Source organism: Protomyctophum bolini (assembly GCF_963924005.1).
Source record: "Protomyctophum bolini genome assembly, chromosome: 6".
Lineage (NCBI taxonomy): Eukaryota > Metazoa > Chordata > Actinopteri > Myctophiformes > Myctophidae > Protomyctophum > Protomyctophum bolini.
In genome coordinates this window covers 7,921,038-7,941,037 of record NC_137867.1, presented here as the reverse complement: position 1 = coordinate 7,941,037, position 20,000 = coordinate 7,921,038, and the positions used below count along the sequence as shown (strand labels likewise).

The 20,000-nt window shown below is 43.9% G+C and overlaps 1 protein-coding gene across 1 annotated transcript in view; it reads right to left on the bottom strand.

Moving 5' to 3' along the window:
- Positions 1-20,000, bottom strand: part of edil3a (EGF-like repeats and discoidin I-like domains 3a) — a gene marked incomplete at its 3' end in the record, with an annotated part of 226,162 nt that overhangs the window by 205,722 nt on the left and 440 nt on the right. The window lies entirely within an intron of this gene.

Below are 20,000 nucleotides of genomic sequence, written 5' to 3'. Positions count from 1 at the left end.
TGACGGAGGACGGACGGACGGACGGATGGACGGACGTCAAAGGGTCAAAGGCTAAAATAGCTGGGATTTTGTATAGAGTATAATGTGTGCGCTCTTTATTCAGTCAGAAGCCATACATGTTCACCTTTTAACCCGTCATGATTTAACTATTAGCTCCAAGGAAGAGCATGATGTCATGATGTCGTATATAGAATTTCATAATTCTCTTCAACACCTTTTTACTTGCGCAAGCAGAGCGCGCAAGTAATCATTTCGCTTGGTCTCTTCGAAGTGAAGCCAAGTTTTCTTCAACCGTAAGTCTGTGCCTGGTTTGCTGGGACTAGTTACACACTAGTAACTAGTTACAACATTACGTCATATACACACCATGTACTCTGGTCCCAGTTCTCAACGATGACGTAATGTTGTAACTGGTCCCAGCAAACCAGGCACAGACTTACGGTTGAAAAAAACTTGGCTTCACTTTTTGGAACCAAGTAACCACAGTATACTGCTAATCAAATTACAACTACATACTCTGTATGTAGTTGTAATGTGATTTGTAATTTGTAAATCTGTGCCTGGTCTGCTGGGACCAGACTACACAGATGACCATATATCTTACGTCATCACTGAGAGCTAGTCATACATATACACACCATGTACTCTGGTCCCAGTTCTCAACGATGACGTAATGTTGTAACTGGTCCCAGCAAACCAGGCACAGACTTACGGTTGAAAAAACTTGGCTTCACTTTTTGGAACCAAGTAACCAAAGTATACTGCTAATCTTCTGTATACTTCTGTATACTTCTGTAAAAAGTAGTTAGGTAGCAAATAGTTACACGTAATGATTATACATTTCAAACGTTCCTTCACAGAGATACTGAGATGTGATAGTTTCCAGCGGTCGAAAGTACTTGCGCGCTCTGCTTGCGCATAGTAGGCCATGTATGGCCTACTAGTGTGCAACAAGCAAGTATGCACTCGGCAGAGTGCAGTTCTAGTTTATATTATATTTATACATATCTCTGCTATCGGGAAGAAACCACCTAACTCCAAAATGTCCAAAACAAAAACCTTTTTCATATTCTCAATATCTCAATACATATTTATATTTTGTTTTAACCATGAACACACAGACCTGAAGCGTGTTCACTAGCACTGATTTAGCACGGAAGACGGAAAGACATCCTCATAAACCCACCCGGAGCTGCGGTGTGCTCAGGAGGGAGTTATAGCCTATACACTGTAATGTTTCACCTGTAGTTGAATACCTACCTATACCTATTGGATATAATAACATCAGATTAAGGTAAGAAAACGCTTGGTCCGGAGTTCTCCTTTAATATAGCATCAAAATCAGTTTAACCATGACTTTATCCTCGGCATTTGTTCGGCTATTGCAAAGTAGATGATCCCGAGTCGCGCCGCGTTGTAAATTGTTACAGCATGTAACCCTATGGGTTGAGGCGACGCCTGTCAGCAAGGACTGCTGGGCAGGAGCATATAGGACGAAGGCTCTACGACGTCCTCCCGGTAGGGGCTCCTCACTGGTAGGTGAGTCAGTATCGGATGCAACCTCAGTGACACCGCATAAAGGTGTGTGGGGAGGAATCCATTTTAAGTAAGTAGCCTTGTTATGAGGTCCAGAGGGCGGGAGCCTATCTCCTGTTTCTGTAGCGTGAGGCAGCATGATGTACAAGTACACCCCCTGGACATGACGCTATAGTACAGTATGTCGCAGGGACTTACCCCCAAATCCAGCCCTTGATGCTGAGTGTCAAGCAGGGAGGCACTGGGTCCCATTTGTAGACCTCCCAGTCTCAGGGCGGACACTCTAACCACAAGGCCACTGAGCTGGTAGGAATCAATTGGCATAACAACTACATTGGGGAGAACAAGGGGTAAAGACATGAGCAGATCAAATTGGAACTGGAACACAAATTTCGTTCTGAAGGTCTGAAGTAAAATCAGCTAAATTAGCTCGTGCTTAAATTCACATTTAGAAAAATGTTCAGATGTCAAGATTTTCTGAGATGATAGAATGGTGATGGATGATGATGCTCATGGAAGGGGAACCTTCTGAAAGCTTCATGGGCAAACTTAAAAAAATCAATCAAGTAATTAAAAAAAAACCGGTAAAAATGACCTCTCAGACCTTCTAGTGTTAAAGATCTGGAGAGCACAGAGACCCGCGCTACTGACCAAAAATGATTACTATCACAATATACTGCTTTAACCTATTAACAAGAAATGTTGTTTTAACCACCGTTAAGCACCGTTTATGTCCACACATATATAATACAAGCCTATGTGTGTATGCGTGCGTGCCTATGCATTTAGCCGCGGTCATGGTCTGAATGCCCGCGCAGGCCTTAAGGAGGATCAGCGTTTAAACAAGCCGTCACGACGCGAGCGAGCTCGCGTCTATAGAAAAGACGACAGACGTAATTCCACGTGTCTGTGATTAAGTGTCTCGGTGCTTTCGGCTGTCTCTGTGAATGGAGACGTCATGCTTTGTGATTCAGACAACAATAAGACGGGGGTATAGAAATGACAAAGTCAAGCTGCTATGAAAGAGGCTTATTTCAACGATAATAGACAGTGTCCTCATGATGCCGCGTATACTGTATACGTGTGTCTGTGCCCACATACTGTACACTGTATACGCACAACCATAGGCGGCTCTAGAAATGATGGGCCCCCTGGGCCACCGTCATGCGAAAGGCCCCCCCCCCACACACACACACACACCCCGCCCCCCCGGAGCTTTTTTTTACAGGCTACAGGCTACCATTCATGTCCATTCACGCTGAAGGCTACAGGCCTACCATTCATGTCCATTCACGCTGAAGGCTACAGGCTACCATTCATGTCCATTCACGCTGAAGGCTACAGGCTACCATTCATGTCCATTCACGCTGAAGGCTACAGGCTACCATTCATGTCCATTCACGCTGAAGGCTACAGGCCTACCATTCATGTTCAATGGAAGCCAACGACATGAAGAAGACACTATAACAGGCTACCATTCATGTCCATTCACACTGAAGGCTACAGGCTACCATTCATGTTCATTCACGCTGAAGGCTACAGGCTACCATTCATGTCCATTCACGCTGAAGGCTACAGGCTACCATTCATGTCCATTCACGCTGAAGGCTACAGGCTACCATTCATGTCCATTCACGCTGAAGGCTACAGGCTACCATTCATGTCCATTCACGCTGAAGGCTACAGGCTACCATTCATGTTCATTCACGCTGAAGGCTACAGGCTACCATTCATGTTCATTCACGCTGAAGGCTACAGGCTACCATTCATGTTCATTCACGCTGAAGGCTACAGGCTACCATTCATGTTCATTCACGCTGTTAAGGCTACAGGCTACCATTCATGTCCATTCACGCTGAAGGCTACAGGCTACCATTCATGTCCATTCACGCTGAAGGCTACAGGCTATACCATTCATGTTCAATGGAAGCCAACGACATGAAGAAGACACTATAACAGGCTACCATTCATGTTCAATGGAAGCCATGCAGCGACATGAAGATACAAAGCTACATACGGGCTACCATTAATTTGCAATGGAAGCCATGAAGATACAAAGCGACTACTGCATTGGCTGGTATAGCCGCTTCAAAATCTACAAAGCTCCAGTTCAAGGCTGGCTGTTCAATTGCCAGCTACAAAACGAGTGAGTGCTGATTAACCTCATCTTCTCTCTTCACACAATCGCTGCTTGGTAATGGGGAGGGGGGAACGAATTATCTCCGTCAGCCAACACTTCAACTACTATCTTTGTATATTTTTAGATGTTTTGTTGCTGCCAGTGCGAACGGCATGTGCGGGTGTGAAGAGCCCTGAATGGTTCCATCCCTCGCTCGTCCTGGCTGCGTGTCCAAGTGTCCTGATTAGATGAGCAGGTTGGCATATGCGTGTGTGCGTGTGTGTGTGTGTGTGTGCGTGTGTGTGTGTGTGTGTGTGCGTGCGTGTGTGTGCGTGCGTGCCCGTGTGTGCATGTATAAAGTACGTCGTAAAGCGATTGTGTCAAAAGGCCCCATACATACGTAAATGCAGTCGATTTGCCATTGTAAAACACTTTGGATGAAGAGGCGCTATATAAATGCACCATTTACCGCCATTCTTCTGTGTTTTATACATATATATATAGGACTATGTCTCTAGTGCCCCCCCCCCCCCCCCCCCCCCTTCCCCGATAGGTCAGGCCAGAAAGCGGAGATAGCGCCAACGAGCAAAGACATAACATGCACCCGGCGCCATTATACCCTGTCAGCGCGGGGGAGACAAATTAACACGCGTCCAAATAGGATTAATGAGCATCTGCAACGGACAATGAAGGTGCAATCAAAGAGCCGCCAGAAAAGGAAAAAAATAATAAAATGAACGTGGCTAATGTCGGTGCTTCCAGGGGGGGGGGGGGAGAACTGGACTACGTTATGTGCATGGAGATGAATTCCTGAAAACACTCGGGTATACACGGCGGTGGCCCAAGGGTTAGAGGAGCGCCCTTGTTTGCCGAAAGGTTGCCGGTTTGATTCCCCGGACGGGCAGGAAAATTCTGGGTGGGGAAGTGATTGTCATCACTCACCCAACGCCGCTGAAGTGCCCTTGAGCAAGGCACTGAACCCCCCAACCGCTCCCCCTGGAGCTGCTTTAGTGGCCAACGGTATATGAGACTGTGGCTGTACTGGTCAGCTCCCAGGTTTTAATGTGTGTGCGTGTGTGTTTCTATGTGCAGGGCGTTGCTGAAAATGGGTAGCAAGACCACTCGCCCTTGGCGAGCAGTCTGGGCGATTGGTCTTGGCGACTCGCCAAAAGGGGAAGACCACTCGCCAAAAGGGGAAGACCACTGGGCCCGGGGCGAAATGTCTTCACCTTTTGGCGAGTGGTCTTCACTTTTTGGCTAGTGTTTTCTTCACTTTCAGCAACTGCAGCCTTTGCTAGCTACTGTGCTAAATCCGTCTTTTATATGATTTGATCAATCCATGACATCCATGCGCGTCGCGGTGAAATCCGTCGTTTATATAATTTGATCAATCCATGACATTGTTGTTAGAAGAACAGCTCAAATATTGAATGTGAAGACATAGTGTAGTACAAATCCTGGTGTGATCTTCTTAAAAGTGGAAGGATCATAACACACGTCTAAGGTATTTTTTTCCCCTGACTTTCTGCTGGTAAGGTTTTGACTCTTTCACATCAGTGCACGGCTGATTCAAGCCATGCATTTAGGGGTAAAAAGGTACCTAAGGTAATGTAAACATACAGCATATTTACAGTTGATAGATTAAAAGGTACATTTCATGTTTGCCAAAGGAAAATGTGTTATACAAATAATATTAGCCTTGCTTGTTATTGTTATAATTATACAGTACAGATACAATAACAAACATTCCATTATTGGTTCAAAGGGATAAAATGTAAAGGTGTTGCACTCAAAGGATTGGCAATTTGATATAAAAACAGTTTGGTACCCCTTTTGGGGTAGATATTTTTCCAGGTACCCCCTCATCCTCGCAACACGGATAACAAATAAATGTATACGTCTAAATGTAGACGTTTAAATGTAGACGTCTAAATGTAGACGTCTAAATGTATACAGACGTCTAAATGTAGACGTCTAAATGTGTACAGACGTCTAAATGTAGACGTCTAAATGTAGACGTCTAAATGTAGACGCTAAATGTGTACGTCTAAATGTAGACGCTAAATGTGTACGTCTAAATGTAGACGTCTAAATGTGTACGTCTTCTCTTATGGGGGTCCCTGGCATATCTTTTCAAATGGGGGTCCACGGGCTAAGTAGTGTCAATTTGGGGGTCCTTGACATGAAAAAGTTTGGGAACCACTGCTTTAAACACTTTAGCACTTTATGAACATGAACAAAATAGATGGGTCCCCCCTGGAACTCCCTCAGGTACCCCTGGGGGTCCCCGGACCCCACTTTGGGAACCACTGATATAGACTATACTTTGAAAAGCCTCTGAATGGAAAATGAAAGCATGCACCTCGATGAAAAAGCACCAAAATGATTTAGGTTTGACAACACTGACGATGCGCAGCTGGTTTCTGTCTAAAAGAGTTTTGCCCCCCTGCGTGTATGCTGAGCAATAGTAGTTATCGATGTATTTGTGTGACTTTTAGATTTTCATATAGTACAGTATTCAGCTTTGCTACTCTATGGTTTGTCAATAGAGCACCGAAGTCTGACGTCACTTTCAGTAGAGGGCGTCAGTCCCCAGGTTTCATGTATTTCTTTAGTTGCATTGAAATCCCCATTGAAGTGATTTTAGATCGCCTCATATAACAACTGTGTTTGAAAAATAAACATGTCACCCCGGCCGCTTCACTCATATGGATATGAAGAATCAACTGACTGAGAGAAAACGCTAATGTTACTGCTGCTGAATTAGTTAGATTTTCGCTAGAAGCAGACTGTATCATATATGAGTGACTGACTGTTGCAAGCGATACAGAGACACCTCCCTAACAATAACGCCGAGACAGCTTGTTTATTTTTGGACCACAACGCTTATAGTAGACGATATTAAGATCACCCCATGTTATTCTCCATAGAGAAATTACTTCCGCGAACCAGGGGAATCGTCGGGATGAGCAAGTTACGTCAGGACTTCGGTGCTCTATTGTCTTCGTCAGTTACTATTAGCTATTTTCTGCAAGTGTAAAAGAGAGTTCATTAAGTCAGGTTTAGTTCATTGAGTCGTTTTAGTTCCGTATGTATATTCTCTTTATAGTGATATAGAACAGTGATGTAAAAATGTACAAACTTGCTTTGTCAGTTATTCAGGGGGTTTGCTATTCAGATGTAATTCAGTCAGTAAGTATAGGTCTATTAGAACTGTGATTGATTACAACAACAATGTCTACAATAAGTTAATAATAATAATAATAATAAACACTAATCTGGGAATTATTTCGGGCCTTTAGAGGGCAGCAACGGACCATCTTGGGGCTTCACTTTCAATAAACACTAATCTGGGAATTATTTCGGGCCTTTAGAGGGCAGCAACGGACCCTCTTGGGGCTTCACTTTCAATAAACACTAATCTGGGAATTATTTCGGGCCTTTAGAGGGCAGCAACGGACCCTTTTGGGGCTTCACTTTCAATAAACACTAATCTGGGAATTATTTCGGGCCTTTAGAGGGCAGCAACGGACCATCTTGGGGCTTCACTTTCAATAAACGCCTAATCTGGGAATTATTTCGGGCCTTTAGAGGGCAGCAACGGACCCTCTTGGGGCTTCACTTTCAATAAACACTAATCTGGGAATTATTTCGGGCCTTTAGAGGGCAGCAACGGACCCTTTTGGGGCTTCACTTTCAATAAACACTAATCTGGGAATTATTTCGGGCCTTTAGAGGGCAGCAACGGACCATCTTGGGGCTTCACTTTCTGGGGAGAGTGGTCTTGGCGACTCGCCTCGGAAAGTGAAGACCTCTCGGCAAAAGGGGAAGACCACTCGCCAAAAGGCGAAGTCCACTCGCCGAGGCGAGAAGTCCGGTATTCCTGAAAATGAACACCTGTATGTGCTCAGCTACTTCCCTGGGTAAAAAAAGAATAAAAAGAAAAAAGAAAAAGGGTATGCATGGGCGCTATAACGACACGGAGGAGAGAACACGCCACCAGCACCCACAATCAAATGGAAGCTGCATGCATTTCCAACTTGCATCGTTCCATGTATAGGCCTGCACGGCTCTGGTACTTGCAAACATACAAAACATTAAACATACACATTGTACTCGGGTAAACAATTCCACAGTGCTTGAGTAAATGCACTCAAGTTTTGTTTCTTTTTCATATCAATGCAATTGGGTGTGACCTTTGACCTTTCTCCATTGATTGATGACGGTGCCATTTAAATCAGACACTGCTATTAACCCATTCGGAACGGGAACCCATTTTGGTGTCAGCATCATGTCATGCTTTAGCTATTGAAAAATAGCAGATCTACAAGCTCGTAGCGCGCCACCGAGTGGCGCGCTACGAGCTTGTAGGTCTGCTATTTTTGAAAAATCGAAGAGCGACTGACATTTTTTAGAATCTGATCTCAGGTCAGAATGGGTTAATCAGACCCAGTGTGTGTCCAGTGGAAACCTCGTATGAATCTGATCTCAGGTCAGAATGGGTTAAAGTGACCTGTACCTCGGATGTAACCTTTAGCGCTCGCTAAATAAATGAGTTTTGTTCCTCACATAAATGGCCATCATTTGCATCTGCATCTGCATCTGCATACATAAACCATCTTGCATTTAATAGACACCATGACACTGTTATTTGGTTGCTGTCGGGTGGAAAGCTTGTATGTCCAAACAGACGTAACTTTTCAGGGAATGAGGGGGGGGGAAGTATTTATAAAAAGCCACAGAGAAACGTAACCACTTTCAAATTTAAAATATTTCCAAAATAGCAAAAGATATCGATACTTTAGTGCGACAGTAGGTATAGTAAGTATAGAATATTAACATACAAAGTTGAAATATGGAGATATGGGTTTCTTCCCCGGCATTTCTATTATGACAGCGGATCAAACTGTGTTTTTTTTTTTATTTTATCTTTGCGTTTCATATTTCCATGCGGATAAGAATAGCGGACAGACTTCAAATGAACCAAGGACGAATTCTAGCGTTTTTAATGTTTACTCTTCAAAGCCTTTTCTCATATTTCTTTTCTCCAATTTAAAATTTACAATTTAGGCATTTAGCAGACGCTCTTAATCCAGAGCGATTTACATTAAGCAAGAGCAAAAAAGCATGGGAATACATCACATAAAAAGCATTCATCATGAAACATGCGTAAGCTAAGAAAGTAACAGTGGAATATCTATAATGAAACTATACATATACTACTATGCTATACATATGTACTATGACGTGCTATGACTACATACAATGCAATTATAGTGCTGTCTACATAACATGCTATAAGTCTGTATCAAATTGCTATCTAAGTCTACAGAAATGCTGTGTGTTTCGCATCGCTTATTGCAGTTGCGAGTGTCAATAGACTGATATGAGCTTCTTTTGGAATATGATCTCCCTGCAATTACTGTGATGACATAAACTGCAGTAAGTGGAACGTAAGCTCATCACATTCCATTTGTGATGAGGACACAAACGCAATACTTTGGTGACTGTGAGTGCTTCTCAATTTTGTTTCATATCAAGGACTCCCATGTGTGTGTGTGTGTGTGTGTGTGTGTGTGTGTGTGTGTGCGTGCGTGCGTGCGTGCGTGCGTGCGTGCGTGCGTGCGTGCGTGTGTGTACACACACACACACACACACACACACACACATGTTTTTAAGAGCGAGCTGAAAACTTATTTTTTCAACGTGACATTTGTTTAGATTTATCTTGTCTTCATATTCAATGTTCTGATACAATTTTCCTTACCATTGTTTTCTCTTTTTTTTTGTATTGATATTTTTATTTGCTTGTATTGACCTGCTTTTTTTCCCGGAATTCCGCTGCTTGTTATCTGTATGTGAAGCACTTTGGGTTGCATGTTATGTATGAAAATGTGCTTTATAAATAATGTTTATTATTATTATTATCATTATCATTATCATTAATATTATTATTATTATTATTATTATTATTATTATTAAATATACTGCTTCAGACTAATATTAGTCTAAAAACGATAGGGGGATTCAGGTCACAATTCAGGACATGCAGGCAATTTCCATATTTTTGATTGCATTGAATTTATTGTGTATCCTTTTTTTTACTGTATTCAATTCATGTTTATTTTAATATCTATTCTTTTAAACAGCAGAACTGCAAGGTCACAACATGTCACATCACATATGCCATCACTACTTGTTGTGAGCAGATTGAGTCAAAGTGGTTAACCCATTCTGGACGGTTTTAACTATAGCATTATGTTATACTTTAGCTATTGAAAAATAGCAGATCTACAAGCTCATAGCGCGCCACTCTATGAGCTTGTATACGTCTGCTATTTTGGAAGAATCGTGAAAATGTGGCACAGATCTTTGAATATAATATATTCTTTCAGGAGACTTTATTTATTTCGATGTCAGTGCCTACTGTAAATGGGTTAAACTGATTTTAGCTGGGGACCACCATTGAACCTCCTCAAGGACCTCTGGGGGGGGGGGGGGGGGTCCCCAGACCACACTTAGATAATCACTGCTATAGACTTCTACTTCTACTGTTATGTTAGTAGACGACAGACAATTCCACTGAACATTGATCACAGTTACATATACTGTTACAGTGGAACCATAAGGAGTTGAACAAACCTCAAAAAAGGCATCAGCATTCAACAGTAGCGCGCGCACATGGACATGCACACGCACACGCACACGCACACGCCCACACACGCACACACACACACACACACACACACACACACACACACACACACACACACACACGGTCTCATCACTAACAGACCAAAACATTCTCATCCACAGATGGCATCTATTTGTCTAAAAAGCCTATAATTGTGCAGCCATTAAACGTAATAGTAAAAAACGACTAAAAGTTTACGGCCGAGTGAGAGAGACAGAGAGAGAGAGAGAGAGAGAGAGAGAGAGAGAGAGAGAGAGAGAGAGAAAAGAAACATTATTAGCTATTGAAACCTTCATATGATTGGTCCTCCTCACCAATGCTATAAGATTTACAATTTAGGCATTTGGCAGACGCTCTTAATCCAGAGCGATTTACAGTAAGCAGGGACAACACACGGTCATGTAAATCATCAAATGCATGGAAATAGTAATCTATAGCATAAGATGGCACCATTATACCTTCGCATTAAAAAAATGTACGACAATCTTTCAAAGGACGATAAGGAGGTCTGCACTTCCAAGGGCGCAACAACTCATGTGTTGTGTTGTGTTGTGTTGTGCTTCCTTCCCACTAGTGGTCAGTGGTCAGTGGTCAGTGGTCAGGCAGGCAGGCAGGCAGGCAGGCACGCAGGCAGGCAGGCAGGCAAGCAGGCAGGCAGGCAGGCAGGCGTCCAGAACAATGGGCCAGAGTCAGAGAGCTGTGGGGCCATGCATGAGGAGGCCTGCGTCATGCTGCCAGTAAACAATATACAGCCTGTTTAGTACCTGGAGCAGTCCCGTGTCTGACGCTCATCCATCAGCATCTCCATGACCACTTGTTACATGAACTACTTGAACCATATAGCGTCCCTATATATTCCGAGGAGAACTTTAGCCGGAAGAAAGACATTAAAAAAGACCTTCAAGCTCAGTTGTGGGCTTGCACATTGGCAACGTTCGGCAATGACGTTTAGTGTGTGGACCAAAGCAAGTGCACGTTTTCTAAGGAATGTCTAAAAATGCACGTTGACGTGAATCCAACACGCTACACAAGTGCTGCCAAAGAAAAAGTCTATGAAGCTATATCTTTATCTATCTATCTATCTATCTATCTATCTATCTATCTATCTATCTATCTATCTATCTATCTATCTATCTATCTATCTATCTATCTATCTATCTCTATGACAATCGATGAATTCCATTCATCGAGATTGTTCCATTCCATTTGTTGAATATTTATATACAAACCGTGTTGGATGCATGCATGTGTTTGGTCGGTATTCGTTCGATACCAAAACCCAGACCTATAACCTTCACAGGAAGCCACGGGTTACGTTTTAACCTGCCAAACGCACACCGGAAAGCCACATAATGAGTTTTAACCTGGCCATGACGGGGTTAGTTTTAACCGGACACGCATGTCGGGAGCGACGGTGTTGTCGGAACTGTTAGTGCGTCTGAACAACGTCTTCACTCCTCCGTGTTCGGGGCGGGGGAAGCCAGGCCGCTATACAGACTGCTGCATGCTGTCAGCAGGGAGTGTTGTGGGGCGGGAGGTGTATAGGAACGGCGGAGGCTCCTTACTAGCAAGGCGAGTCAGTATGGTCACGACAGCGGTGGCAAAAACACACACAAACGTGTGAACGGGGAGGAATAAATTGGCCTAACGACTAAATTGGGAGGGGGGGGGGGGGACCTGATCCGTCTAGGTTTCACCCCGGCGTGGGAACCTACGCAGCATGTTGTGCTCGAAGCGGGGGCCGGCCTGGGTCTGTCTCTCTCGATTAGCTTTCCGCAAAAACATACCGAGCTGCCCCCGTGACGCCGTCTATACAGAGAGAGAGAGAGAGAGAGACACCGTCTAACCAAAGGATGTCTGCTCCCGAAGCAGGCTAATGAGATAAGTGCTGACTCTAAGTAGGAACAGTACAATCACGGATCTAGTAGAGAGACGTCCGCTGTATATAGCCCCGATCTAGAAGAGAGACGTGCGCTGCTGTATAGCCCTATAGATACCTCTGAGTGACGCGTGAAACCGCACACAGGAAGATGCAGTAAGATACAGTAAGTGCTTTGAAGCCGCAGGAAACACAAGCACATGGCGTGCCACCGAGCGAGCTCACACTATACACCACACTGGGGTTAATAATTGATCACGTTTTTGTGTATACCTATTCAGTTGTGTATATACCGGCAGTGTTGTATAACGTAACAGTGCATTTACTTAAGTACTGTACCTACTAAAGTACATTTTGTTTGTCTAGTTTTCCAAATTCATCTAAAAGCGCCACTGAGTATACAAACGTATACATCACATTGTTGTTTTTTGTTTATTTTCTTTCCCCCCCCCCTTCCACTCAAAGTCAAGGAAGGTTAGTGGGATATAACTAAGCCATGTTGCGGACAGGCAGTGGGTTTGTAGGCTCAGATAACCCATTCTGAACGGGAACCCATTTTGGTGTTAGCGTCATGTTATGCTTTAGCCATTGAAAAATAGCAGATCTACAAGCTCATAGCGCGCCACCGAGTGGCGCGCTACGAGCTTGTAGGTCTGCTATTTTTTTGAAAAATCGAAGAACGACTGACATTTTTTTAGAATCTGATCTCGGGTCAGAATGGTTTAATCAGACCAGTGTGTGTCCCAGTGGGAACCTCGTATGAATCTGATCTCAGGTCAGAATGGGATAAATATAGAAAAGAATGTCTCTGAGGTTGGATGCCGCTGGACCCTGGGAGTCCCTCTGGCTCAGAGCATGAGCACTGTGAGATCCACAGCATCAGTGCAGTATAATATTATACAGCATGGACACAATCTAAATATCTCAACATGTTTCTATATAATTGTATATAAATATAAATATTCTACTGCCAACCCCCCGGGGCTGCATCCGGGCTATGAGACTGCAACCCTATACAGATCCCACAGCCTCTGATGACACACACACACACACACACACACACACACACACACACACACACAACAAAACAGCGTACATTTGGGGGAAAGTCACAAATTGGAACCCCCTCAAGGAACCACGAGGGTCCCTGAACCACGACTTTGAGACCCACCAGTGGGCCATGCACAATATCAGCACCCTGACTCTGTTTGACCAGAAAGCGAAAGAGCCTTCATTAGTATACATAAATATAATACCTGTGAAGGAAGTATAAGGAAGAGGCCAGATTTCTCTCCAATATGGCTGCCGCTGTCCATATAGCCTATATATATATATTATTGGCATTATCTTTACAGGCAAATACCCATGCATGTGTCAACCGCCTGGTGCACCTATAGGGGCCGCCAAACCAGCCTATAGGGCGTCGTGCCACGGGTTCGACTCCTGTCAGGCATAAAAAAAAGCCCCAAAACAAATCTTAAAAAAAAAAAAAAGAATACCCATGCATGTGCAAGTTGAGATCGACTGGTCAGCCCCATTGAAAAGACACAATCAATGATAAATATGATAATATTATGTCATATTTATACGTTATGATGTGATATAGCGTGTATATTTCATGGGCTCTTTTTCAGCATTAAATGAAAGAGAGTGCCCCGGGATTAGCACCAGTGCTGCTATTTGTGCTACTTTTGATCTCAAAAGGGACAAACTCTATTAAAATAAATCCATGTCTATAGCGTGCCGTAGCTCTTGAGCACATGGAGGTGTGTGTCTCTCGAGTGTTTGAAATCTGCCCCTGTTTACTGTGACTGCATTTTGGGTTCCAAAGTAGGCTATATAATAAATAAATAAAGGGCAAGGCAAGGCAACTGGAATTGCCGGCAGGAATCATGCAATCAGAAAATGATGACAAAGTAGTAGTCAAAAAACGGGAACAACAGGAGACTGCAGGAGCGTGCATCGACGTCATCAAACTATGAACTGACAACGAACGTTTGCAACGAGTCCAGGTTTATAGAGCGTCGCAGTCCCGCCCCCTTTCAGAACGACGAGTGTCCCAGGAAATGAATCCCAATGCATTTGTTCCCATAGACATTTCAAAAAGGTATTTATTTAAAGACAATATACGCCGCGGACAAAGCCAACTCGAGTCGTGACACAACTCATGACAACAAAAACACAATATTTTGGACCAAACAAATATTAACAAAGAAGAAAAACAACAACAACAAAAAGTGTTGTAACCTGCCGTTTTTTTTCCCTTCTTCTTTCTAATTATCTGTTCGGCCCGAAACATTGTGTTTGTTGTCATGATTTGTGCCACGACAAGAGTTGTCTTTGTCCGCGGCGTAAACGTCTTTAAAATAAATACTTTCTGAAATGTCTATGAGGCCAGAAAATGAAAACCCAATGCATTCTCCTATAGGCATTTCTTATTTAATTCATTTAAAGACCTTTTTAAGCGCCGTACGAAGCCAACTCTTGTCGTGACAAATCATGACAACACACACAATCTTTCGGGCCAAACAAATAATTACAAAGAAAAGAAAAACAACAAAACAAGTGTTGTAACCTGCCGTCTTTTTTCTACTTTCTAATTATTTGTTTTGAACCCAGCAGCATTATTATTATTCATTATTTTTTTACCCGGTGAGCTAATACTGCCTGCTTCGCTCGCTTCGCTTCCAAATCGGAGTCACACCAGAAAACAGTCCAAACCTTCTAATACACAGGGTCTAAAGACCAAATACAACCACCCCCCCACAACATGTACATGTTGCACCGCATTAGCACACTCTATACCACAGACATTGGACAACACCAGCATTCGATTACATGACAGAACTTAAACCCGGGATGTGATTAATGGAGGGAGAGAGGGGAGTTCCGGGATGTGTATTCCATGAACTCACAGCACAGAGCCAAGACACCTTGCAGGGTTTGGTTCCTGCGCTGCATTCATTATGGCAGCCTGCCTCCTACATACCAGCCTCACCAAGAAGGAAGCGCCACGCTGTCGCCTGTCAGCTGGAAACCTCATATGTTGCTTATACCGTTGCTTTTCTGAAAGAAATAATGACGAACCAAATTTGTTCCCGCAGTGGATCCGATGTATCGTTTAGTCACAAGCCCTTGTTGGTAATTTCCAATGGTAACAATGTTGCTAAAAACACACACGTATGCATAAAAACGGCAACAAGGAAATTGCCAATCTACAAACTCACAGCGTGTTGCCACTTCTGTGTGACAATCTAGTGTGACAAAGTATAGGGCATTCATTTATGAAAAAACCTGCCCCGCACACTTTGATTGTTATAGTTACTGTGTATGTGTGTGTGTGCGTGCGTGCGTGTGTGTACTGTGTGTGTACTGTGTGTGTGTGTGTGTGTGTGTGTGTGTGTGTGTGTGTGTGTCCCAATCAGGAGGTTCACACAGTCATGCCACCCAATAGTGCCACCCCAGGTCACTCAGCGCTATACTGCCGTACTCAAACGGACAGACATACATACACATGTGGACGGACGGACAGACGGACAGACAGACAGACAGACAGACAGACAAACACACATAGCTGTTAGTTGGAGTGGTTAGGCACCGCTCAAAAAATGGAAACATAACAAGTTCAAATTGGAGATACGAGTTTTCTGCCAGGCAACATCATGATGTCTCATGAGAGCTAACTGGGAGAGCTGGAGCTCGAAGGCTTAGAGCGGCCAGCAGTCTTACGCACGCACGCACGCACACACACACACACACACACACACACACACACACACACACACACACACGCGCGCGCGCGTGCGCACACACACACACACACACAGTTTGTATTGCTATATTAGTGAGAACATCAACATTTCACAATGGCATATTGTATCAATATAGGATTTTTAGACCATAGCAGAAAACATCTGATATGTAAATTAGCTATACATTTTCAGCATGTGACAACAATGGCACCCGAACTAATACAAGTCGGGCATGACTGGAACCCATAACCCGCTAAACCTATACCGTCTACTGTATGTGCATAATCCTATAATACCGCTGTAACCCCAAACTGAATCTTTTCCTAAAAGCCTATAACTCTAAAAACCATGACAATGATGACACCCATTTCTCTTGTTATAGTACCAGGGAAATTGTCCTCGTAACGTCTATTCGAATTCTACTATACTGGTGGGGACATTTGGACCTTTGAACTATAAGCGCACACACAGGCACACCGACAATCCATCCATCGACCCATTCCGTCATTCTTCTCCTAATTCCTTGATGAGAGTGAGCACATTCTGGCGTCTTTTCAGCCCAGTAGAATGTGCGCGCGTGAACACACACACACACACACACACACACGCGCGCGCACACACACACACACACACACACACACACACACACACACACACACGCGCACACACACGCACACACACTCGTGTTTGACAGGGATCGACTCCGGAGGCCAGCAATCCCAGCATGTTGCAACAGTAAATAAGCAGGTGGCATGACCCACTTCTAAACAGGCTATAACTCTGTCTTCCTTCCTTCGTTCTGTACACACCCTGCGCACACGTCCCTCCTCAGTGTATTCATATACACATCGTGTACAGTACATGCCCTCCGCTGTAGCCTATAGTATACACATCCCGCTGTGCATTATAGTACACGTCCTGCACTCTTGTATCCCACAATACTCGTTTTGGCGACAAAGTCAATATTGTGGTGACTCGTGACTCAAGTGGACTCGTGGTTGGAGGAGTCTTTTTGAGACTGGACTCGAGACGAGTCAATAACGAGTGAATGGAAATGTGGGCTTGAGACTGGACTCGAGACGAGTCAAGAACTTGAGTATATAGTGCAGTGCAGGTTCTCAATGGTTTTCATGTCAAGGACCCCGGCGGACCACCATTTGAAAAGATATGCCATGCATGCAGGGACCCCCTCAGAAGAGAAGATTTTTTTTTTACGGCTCTATAGCTAGACACTTTCAACCATTTCAAGGACCCCCATTTCGACAAGGATAAGGGCTCGGACCCGCATTTCACGTCATTTCAATCTCTGGGACTCCCATTGATATTGTACAGTAAGTCACTGTCAAGTATAGCCTGGAACTCACCTATGCTTTTTATGGCATAATATAGGCAGCTCCCGGCAGGATCCGCCGGGAGAAACTATGCGCAGCTGCGCGACATGAGACTAATTACTTAGAGCGACAGAGAGAGAGAGAGAGGAGCGTGTGTGTGTGTGTGTGTGTACATGTGTGCGTGTGTGTATGTCAATTTTGCAAAGGTGCAGACGATCAGAAATCAGCAGGGAGTGAGCAATGTTTGCGCTACGACTCTATGCCGAATTGAAGTGGACCCAGACATTCCTCCCTGGAAATAAAAAACGTCTGGGTTTCCGAAGCTATACATGTCAAGTGTCAATGCAACTCTGAGAGTGTATAGAAATGGAACCACATGGTTCCCTTTGTACACTCGCTGCGTTACGGACCAATAAGGGTCTGTTTGGTTCCTATATAAACCATCTCGAATGTATCTCTATATATAGGAACTCCCTCAAGTATACTCCTAGCATTATATACACAGCAGCATTATGTGGCTCAAGTGGGGGAAATAATATATAGTGTGACGGTGTGAGGACTGAGGAAAGAGCTTTTCTAACCCATTTTGGGGCGGGAGCCACTTTTAGTGTTATAGCATCATGTCATGCTTTTTAGCGATTGAAAAATAGCAGATCTATATAAAGCTCCGTAGCGCTAGCCTGGTTAATAAACCAGACTAATATCGCACGGACCGCGGGATATTAGTCTGGGGAGGCTCAGCTTGGATTTCATTTCCAGGGCTGCGGGTTGAAACATTTTCTCTTTGACGCAATTGGTCAGAGCTATACTGTCAGTCAAAGGTCTCAAGCATTGAAAGTCACTGTACCAAAGCCCGCCCATATTGCATACCGTGTCCCGTTTGGCCGCCCCCATTTCTCTGGTGTAGGAAATGGGCGTACAATTGAGCCTCTCCAGACCGTAATTATTTTTTTGCCAACGGCTGATTCGGTCTGGTTTATTAACCAGGCTACCGTAGCGCGGCACTCGGTCGCTAGAAGAGCTTGTATAGCTTGTTTTTTTTAGCATCTGATCTCAGGTCAGAACTGGTTAAGCACAATACTGATACCGGTGTACTGGACTGTTCTCTCCCTCACAGATCAAAGAGGGGGGGCTTCAGTTCTGGCTCAGTGGGTCAAACGGACCTGTAGGCACTCGGCAGCATGCAGCAGCACAGCATCATGCATCACATCTCCGCCATCTGCTACAGTGCACACGCACGCACGCACACACACACACGCGCACACGCACGCACACGCACACGCGCACACGCACACGCACACGCACACGCGCGCGCACACGCACACGCACACACATCAGTGTGTTGTTAGCGAGTGCAAAGCAGCGATGGCTCCAGAAAATTGTGACTGGGGGTGCTGGCTATTTAGAGGGGGGCTAATGCATCTTGGTTTACATAAGTCAGTCAGTCAGTCAATTGGGCTTGTTTGGAGGGGGGCTTTTGGGGGGGGGGGGGCTAACCAGGGGCGGGGGGGTCTAAGCCCCCCCCCCCTCCTGGAGCCACTGGAGCCACGTGCGAGACTAAACAGCGGATATGCGCGATTGACCTTCTCTGTTGTCACCGTTATAGTCAATATAGTAGACACACACCATGCTATATAGCACCGGATATGTCAGTGATATATTATATAGCATCTCTTAGTCTCTCTGTTTTCCCGGATTAAACATAGGATGTTTGTGCAAAGATGGGGTGATATGCTTATAAAATGAATAAATAAATAAGGAAATCTATACTTTGTATATGGCGCGGAGAGACACTTTAACCAACACATTAAGGGCATTATATCAGTATAGGACAATAAGTGATTCTTTTTTTTTTTTTTTTTGCATAGTAGACCTATACCGTATATACTGTATATATTTGTATGTCATAACATTTTCTGATCAATTGAAAATGGAGGACCCCAAAGTAAACAAGCCATTGTGCTTGTATATTAATCCTCCATATGGCATATACCTTGTATCGAACTGCACTCATTCTACAAACTGTCACAATGTTCAATCAATCAAATCACGTGTGTGTCATGTGTGTGTGTTTAACACACGTTAAGAAAAGCCTATAAAAATAGCTGATCTACAAGCTCGTAGGTCAGCAATTTGTATAGGCAATTTTTGAACATTTCAAATAGGGCTAAAAAACACAGTATAGGCGACAATATATGCATGTCGATACACAGTGTCCTCAGCCTCAGCACCACCTCTGCCTCCAGTATATATAGCTATCAGTGCAAATAAGGTGCGTGCTCTCACACTGACCCGAAAAAAAGACAACAATGCAAACCCGAAATCATAAATCCACTCAATTTCAACGAAACAATGCGCTGATATCACGGATATTATGTCACAGTAAAGAGCCAAAGGACTCTGAGTCATCAAAGCGATCATATAAACCCATCATTGACGCTCAAATTATGCCGAAAATCATATCAATATATAGTCGCCAAGAAAGTGATTATAATATGCAAGCCTGCTCACTCTATAGCCTGCATAACCGTACTAATTATGCACATCTTTTTCCATAAAGATAAAAGGCGATTCATTACGGCCTATTTAGGCTATATACAATTAACGTTAACAGGTCAAAGATATATAGGCTACGAATCTCTTCAACGCAACATCACTCATCACGTTCATATAACCGCACGTGAACTTA